Genomic DNA, 21,080 nt, shown 5'->3' on the forward strand with positions numbered 1-21,080 from the left:
AATTTAATTAGTAGTAGAACAGCTACTAAACTAGAAACAAACCCTGAGGAGTCTATAGTGACAAAATTGTTGGGAAATTTTGGTGAACAGAATGCCTTTGTCATCATGCTTAGACTTCTGATCAGACATTTATTTGTCTTTTTCATTAGTGAGTAGAAAGAAAACCTTATTCTGTATAAGAAGCCCAAGGTTGCTCTGCTCTTTCACAGACATATGTAATTATTTAGTATAGCCTGCACTAATTGTCTTGCTGTTAATTGTAAGTGCATAAATTTTCCTATGAAAACACTTTATTTTCTTTGCTTATATTTCTGCTAGATTTGAACCATTAAATCTAAAATTTTCTATGCCATTAACATATTTGTTTAAATTTTGCAAAAAATATCATCGTCCTTTGAGGAGCAAGATTAGGGGAACTATATTGCTGATCTGAGAACAAAAATGCCTCCTAACAGACAAATTGCTTCACATTTATCGTTGGAGTAATTTACTCATTACTTCAGTGCAGTGACTTGAGGGTGTGAAGTGGAAGGGATTGGGGAGGAGAAAATACTCACGTGCAAATGCAGATAGGAAGAGAATGACACAGAGGGTGTTGCAACTGGCAGAGGAGCACTGGCCAGGGCTTTAAGCAGAAAATACAGTAGGAGTCATCAACAGGACCAACAGGAACAGGGATGGAAGATATATAGGGTTTAGAGCACTCACCTTCCGAAGCAGACAGTTGGAGTTTTCATTCCTACGCTCCTTTCTGTTTATCCACAACTCAAACCAAACTGAAAGGGTTTTTTCTGATTTGCCTTCATGAATTCAAAACTGAAGCACATGCAGAGGATTTAGTACTTAATTTAATTTAATTAATACTAGCAGCCAGAAGTCAAAATGGCCCTACCTGACTATTTCTCACCCAGGCTTGGAGCCCTGTGCTTTGAATTTATAATCTTCGAGCCCTAGGTTGCCATGTCCCATACCTTTGATCTTTAATTTTATTGTAAAGTGCAAATTTGGATAAGAGCAATTATTTCTGTAGAGATGGATGTAATAATGGGTACTTGCTTTTAGTTTTTGGGTTTTTGACAAGGAACAGAAGATTACATGCAGAATTTAGTAAAGAATAGAAGCATAGAAATTTCCTACCCTTAGAAACTGGGGAAAATCAGGCTTAATTCTTTCACTGCATCAATGGTTTTGAGTTTTTATGAGAAAAAGTGTGTATGAAGAGAGACATAATGCTTTTGTTCAACCTACTCAAAATAGATGAGAAAATTTGGTCATAGAAGCCCTCTTTAAGTCAGCAAATTAGACATGAATTAATTAATCCATGAATTAATTCACTTTAACATTATTTTCCAATTAAATACAATCTCAAAAGAATTATTTGGCACTTTCATTATATAAAATCATGTAGATTAACTGAGGAAAAACTTCAGTGAGTGAGAGGGAGTGTTGACAGGATTGGAAATGTGATAGAGTCATTTATTCCAATGGGTATGGGTGGTCATTTTGTTTATTGAGGATGAAAGTGGAATTATATTTTATTCTTGTAAAATATAACAATGTAGTATTTTTCTAAAGGATCCTGTGTTTCCTAACTTTTCAATCTTAATTTTCAGACTTGCACTTGAGCTTTGCAAAACCTCATGAGATTCCCATGGGCCCAAGTCTTGAGCTTGTCCTAGTCCCTCTGGATGACATCCTGTCCACCAGGTGTGTGAGCCCAACTACACCACTCAGTTTGGAGTCACTTGCAGACTTGTTTAATGTCTTCATCAATGACACAGACATCAAGTGAACCCTTGATCAAGGGGGGTTGATCAAGTCATTTATTCCAATGGGTTGTTATTCTATGGGTGGTCATTTTGTTTATTGAGGATGAAAGTGGAATTATATTTTATTCTTGTAAAATATAACAATGTAGTATTTTTCTAAAGGATCCTGTGTTTCCTAACTTTTCAATCTTAATTTTCAGACTTGCACTTGAGCTTTGCAAAACCTCATGAGATTCCCATGGGCCCAAGTCTTGAGCTTGTCCTAGTCCCTCTGGATGACATCCTGTCCACCAGGTGTGTGAGCCCAACTACACCACTCAGTTTGGAGTCACTTGCAGACTTGTTTAATGTCTTCATCAATGACACAGACATCAAGTGAACCCTTGATCAACCCCCCTTGATCAAGGGTTCACTTGATGTCTGTGTCATTGATGAAGACATTAAACAATGTCTGTGTGGGACGCCACTTGTCACTGATCTCCATCATGATATGGAGCCATTGACCATCACCCTCTGAATGGCACCATTGGTAGATGCTTTAATCTTTAAAGAACCCAGCTGACACTAAAGGGAGAAAGACCAAATGTAATTTCCAAATAAAAGATAGCTGATTCTTCTTATTATTTGCTGAAATTCAGGAAACAACTGATCAAATCAGCATATTCACAACAGTGGTAGGAACACTAAGGATTATATCTCTAATTTCTAGTTTTAGTGCATTTTGGCTTACTAGGAGGAAGTCACAATACATTATTCTTTCTTCCTTTTTGATAAGATTAATGAACCTCATATATGAGTGAGGGCATTTTATTATGCAGTTCTCAGAAGGCAAAGGCTACCTGGTTTTGAGGCAGATACACTTAATACTTCAATCCATCTTCCTAAAACTTGTGTCAATATCCTTTGTGACTTAACTACTGCTTACATTCCCTCATGCTACGTCTGTCTTCAGTCACAATAAGGGAAAAGTAATTTTGTTGCCACATATTTAAATGAACTTATTTCTGTTATCATCTCTCTGAAAAGTTCTTTGTAGCTTTCCCCATTTTGTTTTAAACAAACATTGTCAACCTAGGCAGCAGGTTGAGGGAGGTGATTCTTCCCCTACTCTGTCACTGTGCATCTCATTGGATGTACTGCATCCAGCTCTGGAGTCTTCAGCAGTCCTCTGTCTTTCTTGAAGACATCAACCTGCTGGAGAGAGTCCAGAGAAGGACCACAAAAATGATCTGATGACTGAAGCTTCTATTTTACGATGACAGGATGAAGGAGCTGGGGTTGTTCAGTCTGTGGAAGAGAAATTTCCAGGGAGCCCTCATTTCACTTTTCAGTACATAAAAAGTACTTACAAAAGGAGGGTGAGCAACTTTTTACATGGGCAGATAATTATATGATAAGGGGGAAGGGTTTTAAACTAAAAGAGGAGAGATTTAGGTTAGATATTAGACAGAAGCTCTTCACTCAGAGGTTGGTGAGGCACTAGAACAGGTTGTCCAGAGCAGCTGTGCATGCATCATCCGTGGAAGTGTTCAGGGCCAGATTGGATGAGACTTTGAGCAACCCAGTCTATTGAAAGGTGTCCCTACCCATGGCAGAAATTTAGAACTAGAAGATCTTTAAGGTTCCTTCCAACCCAAACCACTGTATGATTCTATGACTGCCTTATTTCACTTTTTAGAGGATTTGGTACGTATAGTTGTCACAGTAGCAACAACTCTCTGTAGGCACACATCCAAGCAGATATAATAAACACATTGGGAGGGTTTCAAGCAGCTCTTTCTTCCAAGTTTTTTCAATCTGATCATAAACAAAAATTGTATAAGAAAGAGTTTCTCTTAATGGTCTCACCATTGTTATGCAATAGAACTATTGGCTACCTTGACAGAGTAGTTATTTGCTTAATATTCATCCTATTAAAAAATGTAATGTTATCCTACAGAAATAGACTCAGCTATGTATAGTTCTGTTCTCATTTCTTCATGGTATTATTACCTTTTATAGTGAGACAAGAGAAAAGTAAAATGGATTATTGCCCTTTGTTTCAATTTTTACTCTTCTTTGCCTGTTCTCTTCTGTCTCATATACTCCATTCAAAGCACAACTCAAGCAAATCAACAATTTTATAAAAACTAGAAATACAATTTCTGAATTATTTAAGTCAATTGGATTGGTAAAATCTGAGGTCTTTAATATTTTTTCTAACTGTTTTCACTGAGAATTCTCCAAATATATAAATCCCATCTATTTTCTGTACTCCATTGTACCTCCCTATTTGTTATCTTTTAGAGTTTTTCTTTTTGCTTTGTTTGGTTTGAAAACCTATAGTAAAGATAGAACTGCTTTCTATGTATTTGATTATTCTATGACAGAATACTGTGTGAAAGCAGGGACATAATATAAAACAAGACATAATGCATATAAACTATGAATTCCTTAATGAGCTAAATGACTAATCACATACTTCAGTGATTTCTAAGAAAATCATTATTACTGAAGAACCAATCAGTGAATGTGCAGGTCTTTGCCTGGAAAAAAATTAGTTTCAAATCTATGGCTTAAATAGGAGGGTAATACCACTTTTTTCATAACATAAGCCTTCAAATCTCCATTAAAACCATTAATATTTTCAGCCATGAAGACAGGAGGCAATATCAAATAGGTTTCAAATTATCACTGTCTATCTGAAAGACTTTTTACGAATCAACCACACTTTCCAATTCAGAAGTGCAACAATGAAGGATCTTGTTAGGGATATTTTATGATAATGAGAGGATGAAGAATCACTGTTCAATCATAGATCTGCTGTCACCATGGAGCATATAGCTCAGTAGGCTTGGATTTTTTTATTTTAATGTAAGAGCAATTCTCGGTGATGCTATAAGAGCACACTCATCTTAATTAATGTTACATTTTCATACCATCCAGTCAGAAAGCTCAGCTATGCCTGTGGAAAAGTATAATGGCAATATAATTAGGATTTCTTCTAAGGAAAACATTGTAACAGACATCCTGCCATGCTTATGTTATTTTAATTGGATGTTTAGCTCAAGGGCGTTCATAATTTATCATAAACTTTAATGATAATACAATCAGCCTGAAGGAAGCCATACTTATCTCCTTGATTACACCATAAGAAATGAAATCCTAATTTGAACATCCTTGTTTTGATATTGTTTTACTGACATACAAGAAGTGAAGACTTGGTTGACAAGGAGGTCATACTGTTCAGTGTCTCAGCTGTGTAATGACTTGATGTAGTACAAATGTAAGAAAAAATAAATAAAAAAACAGATTAAAACTGGCCTATCATGCAGAAATCTGGCTAGGGTGCAGACTGATGAAATCTGGATAACTGGATAACAATCAGGTTCCAGTTATTCCTAAATTTTGAAGTTGTTACAAATTTTATGATTAACCTTCCTTTAAGAATGATGGAGTATTTAATTAATGGGGATAGATTAGAGTGCCCTGGTCCATATCAGCTAGATCTGCTGGCACTTCTGCTTTCTTACTTAATATGAGAGCTTAAAATGTGACTTGGCAATGCATTTAAGAGTTCTCAAGATACGTTTACCAAAGAAGAGGACAGTTAGTTTTTCATCAGTCTACGTTTATTGTTTTGTTGCCCAAAGATGTTGAAAATCCTGTGTTAAGAATGTTAATGTGATGTGATACATTTTTTACTAAATATATTTCCCTTGGAGAAGTTATTAATTTTGCATTCTGTAGGCTTGATCTTTGTGGTGAGCTTGTGCTGACACCTTCAAATGCGCTATTATGAGCTACCAAATTGCTTTTACCCTGAATCGGTAAGGATTCTCAATGCTCTTGTTCTTTATAATATCATCTTGGATTTTCTTATTATCTGTATGTTTCATCCTTTTAGCTTCATGCTAAGTTGTGAGCTTCAATAATTTTAAAATTCAATAATTTTGATCTCCCTTAAGTACTTTTTCGCACACATTTTCTATTTTTCCATTTTGCTTCTGCTGACTTTCTATTTCTTTGTCCTCGTAAAACATATATGTCTCATTGATGTTAATTACTATTTATAAATTATTCATATTTTTTTGTTACTGCATGACTGTATGTTTCCTCCATAAAGTTAATATTCCTAGCACTAAAAAAACCCAGTGGAGGCTTAGCTTCCAGTACCAATTCAGTCATCTGCTTCTGGCTGGGAGGGATAGACTCTCTACCCAGGCAGGCAACAGCTGTGCATAGGAGGAATACAAAGCCTCACCAATATATGAGTGAGCAAAGAGGGGAACATAGAGGGAATTGGCTGATACAGCTGCCAAGCTACTCTCGACGATTTTTGAAAAATCATGGCAGTCAGATGCCGTCTCTAAACTGGAGAGAGATTAATTAGTGGGGTAGAGAGATCAATGGGTAAGGAATTGGTTGAGTGGTGACATCCAAACAGTGGTGGTGAACAGCTCAGAGTTCTGATGGAGGGATATTAGTGACAGATGGTGTCCCTCAGGTGTTTGTGTTGGGGCCTGTGCCAATGTCTTCATCAATGACACTGACATCAGGATCAAGTGAACTCTCAGCAAATCTGCAGGTGACACCAAGCTGAGTGATGTGGTTGACACACCCAAAGATGGAATTCCATCCAGAGGGACCTGGACAAGCTCAAGACGGCTCCATAGGAATCTCGAGTTTTAACAAGGCCAAGTTAAAATGGCCTTATGTAAAGCAGGTGCAACTGGGTTGGGGCAAGCCCCAGTACCAGCACAGGCTGAGGATGAGCAGATGGAGAGCAGCCCTGTGAGAAGGACTTGGGGGTGCTGGTGGCTGACAGGCTGGACATGACCCAGCCATGGGCACTCCCAGCCCAGAAAGCCACATGTGTCCTGGGCTGCATCCAAAGCAGCATGGGCAGTAGGGCCAAGGAGGGCATTCTGCCCCTCTGCTCTGCTCTTTTGAGAGCCCACCTGGAAACCTGCATCCAGCTCTGGGATTTCCAAAAAGACAGCATGGACCTTTTGGATCAAGTCCAGAGGAAATCCACAAAGATGATCCATAGTGATGGAGCATGTCTCCTAATGAGACTGAGAAAGTTAGGGCTGCTCAGCCTGGAGAAGAAAAGGCTCTGGGGAGACTTTGGAACAGCTACCCAGTACCTGAAGGGAGCCTACAAGAAAGCTGATGAGGTACTTTTTACCAGGGTAAAAAGAGTGGGAGAGTGGAATGGCTTCCACTCCACCAGAGTGCAAGAGGGAATGGCTTTGAAACTGAAGGATAATCAATTTAGATTGGATACAAGAAAGCAATTTTTACAATGAGGATGATCCCATAGATTGCCCAGTGTGTGGGGAGATTCTCCATCCCTGTGAATATTCAATGTCAGTGTGGATGAGGCTCTGTGCAAGATGTTCTCCTTGACGATATCCCTGGTCATTGCAATGGGGGTTTGACTAGATGGCCTTTAAAGGTCTGTTGCAATTCAACCTATTCTATAATTCCCTCTTGCCTCCTGTAGATTAAAATATATGGCACCCAGAGAGGAGCATTTCTTACTGGATCACTGCTTTAATGATTACCACTTGTCAGTATTTCCCACTGTGGGCACCCCCTTGCCATAGCTTTAAGTCTCCCAGACCACTTCCATATACATATAAATAAATTAAGGCATGAGTAAGTGTTTAGACGCAGTTCAGTGTGCTTGTGTAATCTATTTCAGAGAATCACACAGAATCAATCAGGTTGGAAAAGATCTTTGAGATCATCGAGTCCAACTTGGGACCTAACAACACCTTGTCAACCAGACCATGGCATCCAGTGCCACATCCAGTCTTTCCTTAAACACCTCCAGGCACAGTGACTCCACCACTTCCCTGGGAATCCCATTCCAGTGGTTAATCATGCTTTCTGTAAAGATCTTCCTCCTGATGACCAGCCTAAGCCTCCCCTGGTGCAGATTAAGACTGTGTCCTCTTGTCCTGTTGCTGGTTGCCTGGGAGAAGAGGCTGACTCCCACCTGGCTACAGCCTTCTTTCAGAGAGCTGTAGAGAGTGAAAAGGCTCACCCCTGGGCCTCTTTTTCTCCAGGCTAAACACCCTCAGCTCCCTCAGCTGCTCCTCACAGGACTTGTGTTCTAGGCCCTTCCTTCACCATCCTTGTTACCTTATTTGTCTGCCTATCCTAGCTAATATAAAATCACACTAGTTTTCCCCCTTAGATGCTGCCTTTCAGGAGTTCTGTGCGTCAGCATGTCCATATCTTAACACCTAATCTACCCAACAGCTTTTATAAAAAGCCAGATTTTGATGACAGTTTGAATAAATATGCAGACTTCAAAGCAAATAAAATAACTTCAAGGCTCTTAGAGTTCTAAACAAAAAATCAGTGCTCTACTACGAGTGTTGATAGTATGAGATTACCTGTTTTTATCCTAATAAGTTCTTCCTTAGTGCCTAAATAGGCACTAAAGGCACTAGTCCTGATATTTTTCTCTTTTTTGTGTGCCAATTTCCACCCTTTATCTCTTTTGATACCTCAGATTTTGTCAGTATATGGGATTTGTTACCAGAAAACAGGAAGTGAAACAACTTGGTCTGAGCTTAAAGCAAGGAGATTAGTCAGCTATTTAAGGTATCCAAAAGGCTTCCAGGTAGCTTTAGGTCTTCAAAACTTTGCTTCCCCTATAAGCATGTTTTTATGTCCATTTTGCTAGATAGTTTTAGAAACATATATTACCCCTGTCTCACATTCTTAGCATCATCCTTAGACCAGCACTGCTAAAAGAATTTTTATCTGATGTTGCCTGGATTAATGTAATTTAAAATGGATGCTTCAGATTTAAGTCCTATTCTCTATAGGAAGTTATAATGAGGTATCATTCCTGTGCTAAGCTACTATGTTTTCCTGTTATGTCTGTCTCTTGATGTTGCTTATCCTTTCTTTATTTTGAGTGAAAAAATCTATCCAAGTAAGGCCAATGGACTAAGGAATTAAAATACATAAACTAGTAGAGAAATTTTGCTAATTATGAATAAATAAAGTCAACCAAGGCCAGGTGTTTTCCTACACTGTTTTTGTTACAGATGTTTATGTATTAATGTAAACAAAATGTGTAATGTATGCAGACAGTTAATTTGTTTGATTGATGAAGTACGTAAACAGAATTTATGGTGTTACTTAATGGAAGTTATGGATGCCATTTTTCTTGCATTATTTCAGCATTATCTTATAGTGCTGGAATATAAATCTGTAGTCAATTAATGCTATACGCATTTATTGAATTTTTCTTTCAATAATTAAAGTATATGAAAGCTTCTTTAAAGGGTAGACCCAGCAATTTTCTGAAGTGTATTTGCAGTGGTATGATAACTTCTTGAGATTAAAAGAAAAAAGAAAATTGTAGTTGGTAAACAGTAGCGAGGAAAATAAGCTGCATGCCTGTGCCTCAAAAGAAACAAAATTTTACATGCATAATTATGTGTTATGTTCAAATATATAGGGAGTTACAGAATTTTTTTTCCCAACCAGTCTCATTTTTTCATCACCTCGTGACATTTGAAACAGTTTTTCTCATTTCAGTGCTTGAGGTAATTTTTATTAGTAATGTGATTTACTCTTAGGAGTTAGAATTATTTCAGACATGAAAAGACTTCCTTTCAGATCTGCCTATACTGAGGAGAAAATATCTCTAGAAATATCACACAAGTCACAGTGAAGGCAAGTGCAACATTCTGTTGTTTCTGCTCTGCAGATCTCTTCAGATGAGAGATCTGAACAAACTGTTTTGAGAAACTCACCAAATTCGTTCCTCTTTGGTTCCAGTCTGCAGGGGATAGCAAATTCAGTCTCCTGCCATTTCCACCTGGGATCGCTGCTGCTCTGGCTAGGCGTCCTTGGCAACTTTTGGGCTGATCTTCTGCTTAGTTTTAGAAAATTGGCCTTTTTCATTAACCTAGTGCTTTTTTATTATGGTTCCCTGTAGCTAAATCCCCCTGTTCTGGCTATGGGAACATTCCTGATATGGCTTAATTTCTCAGTGGGAGGAGGTGGGTGTGGGTAAGACTTATGTTGTAGTGGTGGTAAGAGCCATCAGTGTTCACTTGCTGGCATAAATACGGTTTAAGACAAAGTAAGCCCTATATGCAGCAGTACCCTCCTGCATTGTTGTCTTTACTGTTCAGAAGTATTTTGGTATCAAAGAAGAGATCTGCTGGTGCACTGCGTTCTTCTGTATGTGGCAAGACCTCCTGATCAAGAAGTTCCTTCCAGTTTATGTGACCTTTCCAACTTCTGCATGTTCCTGTAATTTAATTGATCCTCATCACTCCTCAGGATAGGTTGCCATCCCATCTGTTCCCTCTTGTCATGCTTTCTATTTTGACTTTTTGAAATTACACTTTCTTACTAACTTCTATTCTCCACCTTCATGGGCTTTTCAGACAATGTTAGCAAACTCCTCAGGCAGTACTTTTAACAGTTTGCCTAAGAAATAAGCATTGACTGTTCTTATTTGTCTGGTAGGTGTGCATCCAGACTTGTTAGCTAAAAAGAGATACTGTATTCTCCACGAGATGATATACTGTACTATTTATGGCATTACCTGTGTGATACTAACAAATGAGCCAGCTTTTTTAATTGCATGAAAGTTCAGCTAAAGAAATTGCCATTGGTGTAATTTTTTTTAACTGGATGTGTACAATACTGTTGTTGAGACCGTGTGTTTCATCTTCAGGTATGTTATACTCAGCTTGTAGGACTCCCAGTGCATAATTTTGGGCATAAATTATGAACATGTGGGGAAAAAAAAAGATATGTGAATAAATGAAAAGATATCAAATGAACACAGGAGAATTATTATTTTTTACTGTACTATGTACCTTCCACAAGTCTGCAGAAGAGTAAGACACTCCCAAGAAAAGAGGTAAGTGAAAAACTTAACTGTAAAATAATGGCAAAAAAGGATAAATGAACAGAGAAAGCAGTATGTCTTTAAGGCTGTTACTCAAAATAATTTTGAATCATGCTATGTGTTTGCCTCTGCACATATGCTGTATAATATAGATCATATTATACAAATTAAAAATTATGCTGAATTGTCAGTGTTTCCAGTCTCCCAAAGTTTATATATTTGTGAAAAACTTTTCGAGGAGGTCAGGTGCAGAATCTCTAATATTGATTCTATAGTAGGCATTGCTACCACTCTGTTCCTCTTCAAATTTTGTAATATAAGTTTACTAATTAATGTGGAGCAAGGCTCTGAAGTAATATATGTTTAACAGGTCACAGGGATCATCTGGTCCAGTCCCTTGGTCTTCAAGCAGGATCTGTTTCAAGACTGAAAATCAAAGTTCCATCAGGTTGCACTGGATTAACATTATTTAACAAGCTCCAAAACCTCATGTTTTTGCAAACAGAAGTGTTGAGGGTGACAGACAGATGTGATAGAATGCCTATCACTGTGCAAAAGTAGTTTATATTAAGTAGCTCTTTATAAATAATTGAGACATAAAGGAAGAACTTTTTTGGTAAATGGCTTGCATAGATAAATCCTCTTATTAAGGATGATTCTATTTTTGCTTTTAGTATTTACTGAAAATGAAGTTCTGTTTCCAAATAACCGTGGACTTTTGGAAGGATAAGGCTGTTTGGTTTTGCTATTGTATCATAATGGATTTTATGGAAACTTATGTAAAACTGAGGGTAAAAAGCAATAAAAACAGCTTGAGAAGAATATTTATTACTTTCATTTTAGCCTCAAATTTTTGTCTCAAATGGCAGTACATTAAAGACTCCTAAAACAATAGGAAAAACTTTTTGTGTCCCCATAATTGACTTAACAGATGGATAGTAACTCACAGCATTTCCCTTTTGTAGAATATAATGATAAATATACTGTAACTAGTGAAGTCAAATGATTGTTTTCACTTAGAATTTTTCATTTAGACAGAAATGTGACCAACTTGTGAAAGCAGAAAAATAGTGCAGTTTAACAGCAGTTAGATCTCAGTATTTGTAGCCCTGAAGCCTGATTCTTTTTGATAGGTCTTTTTTGAGAAGAATTAGGACTTAAAATGGCTTTTTCTCAAATTTTACTTCAACATTTGAATTGGTGAGTTACTTCAAAGTAAGGATACTTTAGAAAATCCTTCTAAGTTCCTGATGAGCAAAGTAAGATGTACCTTTTTCTCTAGTGGGTAACAGGTTTAGTAAGGCACAGGCATGCAGATTCCTCAGGAAGATTGATTTTTCTAAGGGAAGCCATAAATACCAGGGAACCCTTTGTGTAAGACTGTTGTAGTTTGCAGGATGCTCATCTCCCAGTAGGAAGAATTATGCCTTGTAAAATATCACTGCAGTATAAGGTGTTTTCATGACACAGGTGCCTCATACTTTTTATTGCTAGTGTTGTCACTGGGGCAGGGGCATGCAGAGGGCTGCTTTCTCTTGCTGTATGAAATTATCCTCTCCCAGTGTTTCAAGATTACACATTCAGTGTCCTTGAAGCATAAAGGCTTTAGAAACATTAATTTTGTTATATTGCACTGCAGAAGAAAATCTCCCCAATTCTTCATTCAGCGGAAGAGGTTTCCTGCATTGAATATGGCAGGTTTCTGAGTGAAGCAGGTTACTTTCCCATGTCAGACAATGTGACAGGAGTGCAGATAGTGTGCTAAGCATCTGAATTGGTGTCAGCTGGTATGATAAGAGTGAAGGCCATGTGCCTCAGGCCTCAGGCCATTACAGTTTTTTAGTTCTGTGGCTTCAACTTTGCTTGGTTAGCGTGAAATGGGTCTGGATGGATAAAGATTCTCAAACATGTACAAAGAGACTGATCTCAACAAGTGAAAAACAAAAAGGATACATTACCACTGTTTTTTGGTTTTTTTTTTAGGAATGGCTCTAGCCAGGTGTGAATGAAATACTGTCCCAGCCATCTTCATACTATAATAAATCAAACTACTTTCTCCTGTAATGCTGTGAAGAGTGCTGAGTATATCCATGCTAAAAAGTGTTCACCACACTAGCTGTCAGTATTTGGATGTTTTCTTTAGAAGTGTGGGGTCTTTTGTAGGAGGGAAGGCTTTGGGGATAAGGTAAATGTAAACATATGAGCACTATGGAGTAGGACTGAAGGGACATGATCTTTGTTGGTGTAACAAAAAGGAAATTTTGCAGTAAAAATTCCACCTGTGGTAATCCTGTAAAATGGAGTGTGTTGCTAGTTCAACTGTGATGGTACTCACAAAGTACCCAAAAAAAGCAAAATATTCAAATTCTATATAATTTTTATATGTGGAATCGGCGTTTGTGGTGTTGATGCATTTCAGAGAATAATAACAGTATTCAAATCTTTGGTTAGATACACAAATGCATGAATCTACGTTTTAGAAAAGTTTATCTTTGAACAAATACACTACTTTATGTCCCAACACATAGAAACAATTCAGAAACTATGATAAGTCATCAAATCACTCTTTCATCTTTTTTTCCTTAACTCAGAGGATAGAGCTTGATATTTCTGTCTAAATATATAACCTTAAAGACTTTCTCCATTTTTTTCTGTTGCGTACATTGAAGGCTATTATTTGACAGATTTGATATTTTTGCCTCTATATGGCCAAATGTGTCACATAGTGAGAAAGGGACAGATTATGAAATAAAAGTACTTACGCACTTTGCATACATGTGTTATGTAATAGAGTTAATTGTAACTTTCACTTAATATATAAGTCCATAAGCACACTAAAACAATTAATTTTTATTTTGTTAATACAAACATGGTTTTTTTAGTGTTATGGTTCAATAATCATTGTAAACTACCTTCAGGACTATTCTTATGTGTAAGAGGTTGGCAAAATAACTTCCTTGTTCTTTTGTTCCTTAAAGTTAATAATTAAGCATTTTTCTCAACTCTGTATTAAAAAAGTGCATGTTTTGTAGGAAGAAATATTGGTAAATGCTGTGTATTGGTGCATCACTCAGTATGAGCCTTCAGGAAGGTTTAGTGTGTTGCACTGAAGATGTGTTGGTATGAAATGTTATGTATTACTTTTGTGGTCAAATTTTACAATGTTTTTAATATATAGTATGAATTCTGTAAATTATAAAGCATCTGCATAACAAGACAGGGCTTTTATAACGTGTACTTGATGCAGGTTATAGCTTACTGACAGTAATGTACTGCGTGTTATTTTGACAATGGAGTATTTTAGTGGCTTGATACAAATGAAGAAAGAATTAATTATCTTTAAATTTGTGAAATACCACATATTAATAAATTCTGTATCTGTCTCATACTGTAAGAGACATGCCAGGGAAGGGTATTTGGTTGTGAGGGAGCTGAAGCACCCTTTGTGGCAGGGCAGAAACGTTGGCAAGATCCAGTTTGGAATATGATCCTGAGGACATGGGAGATTTGGTTTCAAGGAGGGTGGATTGCTCCTTTGCTTGACGTGTGGAACCTGGAGAACAATTATAGCATTTGGAAAAGTTTTTAGCATCAACCTGTTACCTAAGGAAGCACACATGCACTGCCAAGATGTTCAAAAGGACATGAAGTACATACTGCTGTCACCGGATGTGATAATGGCAATGCTACTGTGGTAAACCACCTTCTGTAATGAGGCAAAGAATGGCAAAACTGCAGAAGGCTCTACCTGCTGGACTGCAGGGATATTAGTTTAATGCCGTGGGGGGCATGTTCAGCTCCCAAAACTCATGGTGTAAACATGTAGCTGGTCCTAGTGCGTTTGTTTGTGTCTCACTGTGTCTCTATTCCCTGATAATAGAAGCACTTTTCTCTGCTGAGCTCTCTCGGTAACTGCGTATGAAGGAGCAACCACAAGTCTGAACATCACTGAGTTACATGAAGCTTAAGCTATGCTAGGAAAATTAATTATACCTTCTCTGTGATCACTCATTCTTTACATCCAGAACAGGAAATGAGTCAGATCTTTGGCATCATCAAAACTGCTGAGTCAGCCATTTCCATTTCACATCCTGGTGGAAAGATTGGCAGTGAGTAGGGGGCTGTTGTTCACTGTAACTGGAACTGATATTAGCAGCTTCTTAACCTGTCATCCCTTCCACATTATCCTGGTGCTTCTCTTCTGAAGGCTGGTTTGTTCCAAAGAAGGGGGTTAGGGACACCAAGGCAGTCCAGACCTGAGGAGGGAGGTTGGAAGACTGTCAGCCTACCTTCCTTAAATCTTCTGACTACTAAAATGCAGCCTTTTCCACAATTGTTTCACTTAGATAATGCCCAGGGTAATTTAAGACATTTTTCTGTTTCCTTCCATGCATGCTGCTGTCCTTATATATATACAGTGCTGTTTCTCTATTTACAAGCTAAATTAGAAGAGTCCTGACAAGTTTCTTTTGCATTGATTTGTCCCATGCATTTGATAAAAAAACAGGTCTAGAATTGTGTGAAATTTTTTGCCATGTCTTTCCAAAATATTCTGACTGATGCAACACTAAGTTTTGTGTCCCTTTTCTGTAGGTAGGATTCACACTGAATTTTCATAATCTCTTCATGTCACCTTACTGTCTGGTATTATTCTCCTGTTTTCTTTGTATGCCAATTATTTCCAGTTTAAAAAGTGAGTTTTCCTAAGATACTTAGTCACCTACGTCTTACAACCATGGGTATAGCATTATATCTGTTATTTTATTATAATGACTTAATTTCTGCAGCTTCTTAATTTCCAAGTTCTCTGGCTCTTATGGGTTGTATTGTCTTCTCATTTAGTTGTAATGTTCTTGACTGTGTGCCATGAGCAGTGTCTAAGATTTTGTGCCTGTGTCACTTGGTACAATATTGTTCTTTAGAAGCTTCTGTAATAACTTCTCTCCAAAATGATAATTCCCTACTTGTACATAGCTTGTGATTGCTTCTCTGTTATCTAGCTCGTTTGCTTTTCATAATTCCTGTCTTAATCCTTATCTTCTCAAGGCTCATAGCATTTTCCAGAGAATCAAAACTGACCTGCTCAAATCTGTCTATTTGTCCAGAAACTTAGAATAGCAGTAGCTTAGTATTGCATTTAATTATAGTACATATTATTGAGACCATCCTAATGTGCCGATAGTAATATAGTCATCTTTAAGCACCCAACTTCCTGCTGTTCAGCAAAACAGTATCATCTCAATCACAGTAGATTTACATATGTACTTCATATGGATGAAATGTCCCTTGAATTCACTGACAGCAGTGGATAAATCTTCATCTTTAGCAGAGCTAAACTCTAAAGACAGAGGGAAGAAAGACCAGGAGTAATTCCTGTTCATCTTATTTCTACATTTATTAAAAGTCCAGTTTAGATTAAATGATCAACAGTTTAGCACTCCCGTGGATTTAAGAACAGCTTGAGTGAATGGAGGATTAAGTTTTATGTCTTCTCTGTTAAATGTTGCTAATGCTCAAAGAATAATTGTGTTAATTTAAAAAGCACCATTTGCATTCACTCTTTTAATAAGTGATAGTCTTGCAATAGTAAAGTTGGTAGGTTTGGGCTTTTGTGTATATGCAGTAAGAACCTTCCTTTTTTATTACATCAGTAAATCACAGCGATTACAATGATTTCAGAGCTTGCAATGCAAATTACTTTGTGCTTGTGTATTAGCAATTGTATTTTTCTACCACAATAATAAAACATTGCCTTTATTCTGATTTCTTTCTTATAATTTTTTTAATTCCTGCTTGCAGTCCAGAGTTCCTCAGAGCATGATTAGATCATTAGTATTTCTTGCCAACTTCTAGTTTCAGCTGGCATGGAAAAAGGCAAGCAGAAGTCCATGCCAACTCTTGCATTAGTTGTGCTGCAGGAACCATTCAGAAGACAGCAAACTATTGAGAGAAGTCAAAAGTCATGCACTGTGAAAAGATAAAATGTTGTGCCTCCAGGTATTATATTGAATTGAAGACAAATTCTTCCATTCACTGCTTTCAGTGAATGTCAATTAGTTGTATCATGTCAAACTAAATGCTCATTTGGAAAAATATCCTCAATCTTGGGTAATTGGTAGAAAGAAACTGAGGCAGGGGTACAGGACAATAAGGAAATGTTGTGATAAATCTTCAGCTGGGGTTCCAGGTGTTCTAGACAGCAATGACTGGAGTTTCTCACTAAGCTGTTGCTTCATTCTTTAAAGTGACCCAAAATTCTACCATCAGCAGCTTGCTGTGTCGGTAAGATTGGTGTCTGAGTCTTGAATGCATCCTTGAATGCATCCTTGAATGCATTGGAAGTGTCATCCTTGTAAGTGTTACGCGAGAAGAGGTGGTACCATTCCAGTCAATTTTTCTTATGGTGCTCACTACTCTGACTCCATTCATCTCAGGGTTGGCCCTCTTTGGATTTCTCTCTTTTGCCCTAGTTATCTGTTTATTTAATGATTCAGATGTGTAATCGTTGGATAGCCTTGGTTGGGACCTTTGAAGTCACATGATGGTTGATACAAACTGAACATGACCCAGCCATGGGCACTCCCAGCCCAGAAAGCCAGTGGGATCCTAGGCTGCATCCAAAGCAGTGTGGGTAGCAGAGCGTGGGAGGGGTTTCTGCTCCTCTGCTCCGCTCTGGTGAGAGCCCACCTGGAGTGCCAGTTCTGGTGCCCCCAACACAGGAAGGACATGGACTGTTGGAGCAAGTGCAGAGGAGGACATGAAGTTGATAAGAGGTACAAAGACAGGCTGAGAAAGCTGGGGCCGCTCAGTCTAGAGAAGAGAAAGTTGCATGGAGACCTCACATCAGCCTTGCACTATCTGGAGGCCTACAGGGAAGCCAGAGAGCAACTCTTCAGGGATTGTGTTGATAGAACAAGGAGTAATGGGTAAAAACTGAAAGAGGAAAAACCTAGGCTACAGGTTAGGAAGAAATTCTTTCCTGTGGGGGTGGTGAGACATGAACAGGTTGTCCAAGGGAAGTTGTGGGTATCCCAGCCCTCACTGTTAAAGGTCAGGTTGAATAATACTTTGAGTAACCTGGTGTAGTGGAAGGTATCTCTGCCCATGGCAGAGGTATTGGAACTAGATGGTATTTAAAGTGCCTACCAACCCTTAACATTCTATAATTCAGTGTTATCAGTTTCAGATGGGATGATACTCACCAGGTGCCTGGCCACAGTCTTCAAGATGTTGGTGTGCTATGGACACAACCATGTAATGAAGCTTCTGATTCACTCTAGACTTGTCCTCATGCTATTTTCTTTCCCTTTCATCACTGCTGGACCTCTGTGTGACACCTACACAGAATTGCATACTGTGCAGACTGGTACTGTTAGGACAGAGTCCCAACAGCTTACACAGTTTGACATTCTTCAGGCAGAGTTAGGATTGTATTCCTCACATGTACTTTGCATTTATCTATACAGAATTTAATCTGGCATTTTATTACCTTGCCATTCAAAATCATGAAAACTTTTGCAGAAAGGTTTACTCTTACCATGCTGAATAATTTTAATTTACAGTCAATAAATCTTATACTTCCTAAACCCACCTCCTTTGCCACATAATTTATGACTGCATTTTTCAATTCAGACTCTCACACAAATCCATTTTCCAGGAAATTTAATCATCCCTCCCTTTGCCTTCTGGGCTTGACCATGCTGCTTAGAAATTTCAAAGCAAAGTTAGGATCAAATTGAATTGCTTTCATTTAGATGTTAATAAGTTGAATTGTGATAAAACATTTTTTTCTTGCAACATTAAGAACAAATTTCTGCACCAAGATTAAAACAGGCTATCTTCAGGAAGTGTTGATGCTTTCAGTGTCATGTTTGTTCTGTTTTCTCCAAATTGGGATCTATTAAAAGTTTTCAGTAACGTAACTGAAAATGGATTAGTACAGTTTTGCATAGGTGTGATAGTACTGTATTACTGAGTTGATTCAAATTTTTCTTCGTTGCTACTTTTAATCTGTTGATTATCAAAAGCTAAATCATTATTATAATAGAGTATATCTTCTCTCCATAGTTTCAGTGGAGCATATCAAATAAACCCAGGCATCTGAAATTGGAATGTGTGAAAAATGCAGTATTTATGTCAACAGAATATTTATGTTAAATAAGTGCGGCTAATGAATCTTCTGTAAAGCTGATTTTGTAATAAGTCAAGGGTTGCAGAAGAATTTGTGCAGCATTTAGCTTTGCAGCAATATGTCATCTGTTGCAAATCTTTTGGATAAAATCCTTTTTACTACTTTACATAAAACTTTCATGTACTTAATTATGAAAAATCATGTACTTTAAATGTAATGTGTAAAGGTGTTAATGGTTGTAAATGAGTAAAGTTAATGGTTGTTTCATTTGTACTCAAATAGCATTCTTCATTAGACAGCTTAGAAAAGAAAGTCATGCAAACCACCTCCCCTTATTTCTTTTGTTTTCAACATTACACATTTTCTTTATTTTTCTTTAAGGGGACTTTACTATGAAATTCTAGATGTAAAAATCATGCCTTGAGCTTTCTGCAGAAAAAGTGGACAATGCAAAAAGCACAGTCACCTTGCAGAGCTCACAGCATACAATTTTAAGTAAAACAGATCAGGAAGGAAGTGCAACTTATAACTGTAGAGCTGGAAATCTAGCCAGATCAGCTGGTTTTTTTTTAATTATTCAAAATGTAAATTGTAGAGCAAGAAGAGAAAATTGTTTTTCCAAAGGGCAGGTGTCACCACCCAGCTCTTTCCTAAACACTGTTTTGCCTTTTAATCTCTAATCCACCTGTCCTGCCAGTGACCATCTCTAATTCTCAAGAAAGCCCTATTTCAGTTTTTCCAGCACTGCTAGTTAAAACACTAACAGGCCTAATGATGTTTGTTCCTGTTCTCTGTGATTACAAGGAAATGAGGCTCATGTCCCTGGTTCATCTCATCTCATGTAACAAGTCACAACACCCACATTTCAAGACAGAACAAATGTTCTCACAGAGCTTTAGATAGGTTCTGTAATAAGGGGTATATGAGTCATGTTGTAACTTTTTATGTTTTTTTCACATTCATTTTCACTTTAATATAACAGAGATGCCTGTTTTATTAGAGCTTAAGTTGTTTCTCAGAATGTGCCTGTTGCTTTTCTACATGTTATATGACTAACCTCAAAAATTTTAATCATGAGTAATAGTAGCAGCCATGTTTGCTCAATCAGAGGAATTTGGGGTCTGAATGAGATGAGAGGGGTAGTTCAGAAGTTCTGTATTAAAATTCTGTTTTTCTAAATGTGACAATGTTTATGTCTTGTACATGCTAATGAATTTTACATAACTTTCATGGTTCTTATCTTTGTTAGGAGTTATTTTGCATTTATTGCCCTATTCTTAATATTGCCTCATACTTAATATTCCAGTATCAAAACTTCTGTTCTTGAAAGAATTGGAGTAAAATGAGAGAAATGTTTTGAGTCTGATACACTGTGCAATCAGGATTTACCTCTCCCGATTTCTTCAGTATATAAAAGACAACTTTCAATACCCATCTCAGAATCTGGTTACAGCCCAAGTTTAAAACACATTATTAAACAACATCTTCTATCTAATTAGCACATTTTCCTTATGTATTAATTACAGACCAATCAGTTTGCAGATGAAAAAAAAACCCAGCCTTTTCTTCTTTATCTGCCAGTCATGGGAAATAATTCTCCAGAGTTAGTAGGTGTTAGCAAAGAGCAGCAGGTTTTAAATATATTTATGATACCAGTATTTTACTAGTCCATATGATTTCCCATTTAAGAATAAATACTCATCACATGAATAATGATCCAAGTTGTCTTCTAGGGAGGAACCAGAGTCAAAAGATAGTTTTGTGATTTGCTTATAGTTTAGTTGTCAGCACAGAAAGTATAAAGGCCAGATATTTTGGATCCTAGGCTTGTCAGCCACAAATGTATCTCTTCACTATATCACAATTACTAATTTGACATAAGTAGAATGTTTTTTCTTGCTACAGAAATAAATTGGAAATCACTATCACAATTACTTAATTGACATACTCTTATTATATGTGTACCTTACAAAAGGTAAATTCAAATGGTTTTATTTAATTACTGAATTTACTGTCAACATGAAAAAAAACTAAATTTGTTAAGGCCATTCAGTTTTTGAGTGTTAGGCAGCACTAACTATTTGCATATATCAGTACAACCAGTTTTTTGCTCCATAGACACAAATACAGGGTGCTCTTTAAAAAAATATAAATGTTGCTAACCTTCCATTAAGGATCTGTTCTAATTGGGGTTTAGATAGAAGTGATAGTCAGTGCATCATGCATAGCACCTATGAACTCAGAAATATTACCCACAGATCTATGCTTGTGAATTTGCCTTAGTTCTGCAGCTGGTTGAAAT

At 37.2% G+C, this 21,080-nt stretch overlaps 1 protein-coding gene across 1 annotated transcript in view; it reads left to right on the plus strand.

Annotated features, from left to right (window-relative positions):
• Positions 1-21,080, plus strand: part of CHSY3 (chondroitin sulfate synthase 3) — a 143,395-nt gene that overhangs the window by 117,924 nt on the left and 4,391 nt on the right. The gene's annotated exons all lie outside the window — the stretch shown is intronic.

Source organism: Passer montanus, unplaced genomic scaffold (assembly GCF_014805655.1).
Source record: "Passer montanus isolate IOZ18808 unplaced genomic scaffold, ASM1480565v1 scaffold52, whole genome shotgun sequence".
Lineage (NCBI taxonomy): Eukaryota > Metazoa > Chordata > Aves > Passeriformes > Passeridae > Passer > Passer montanus.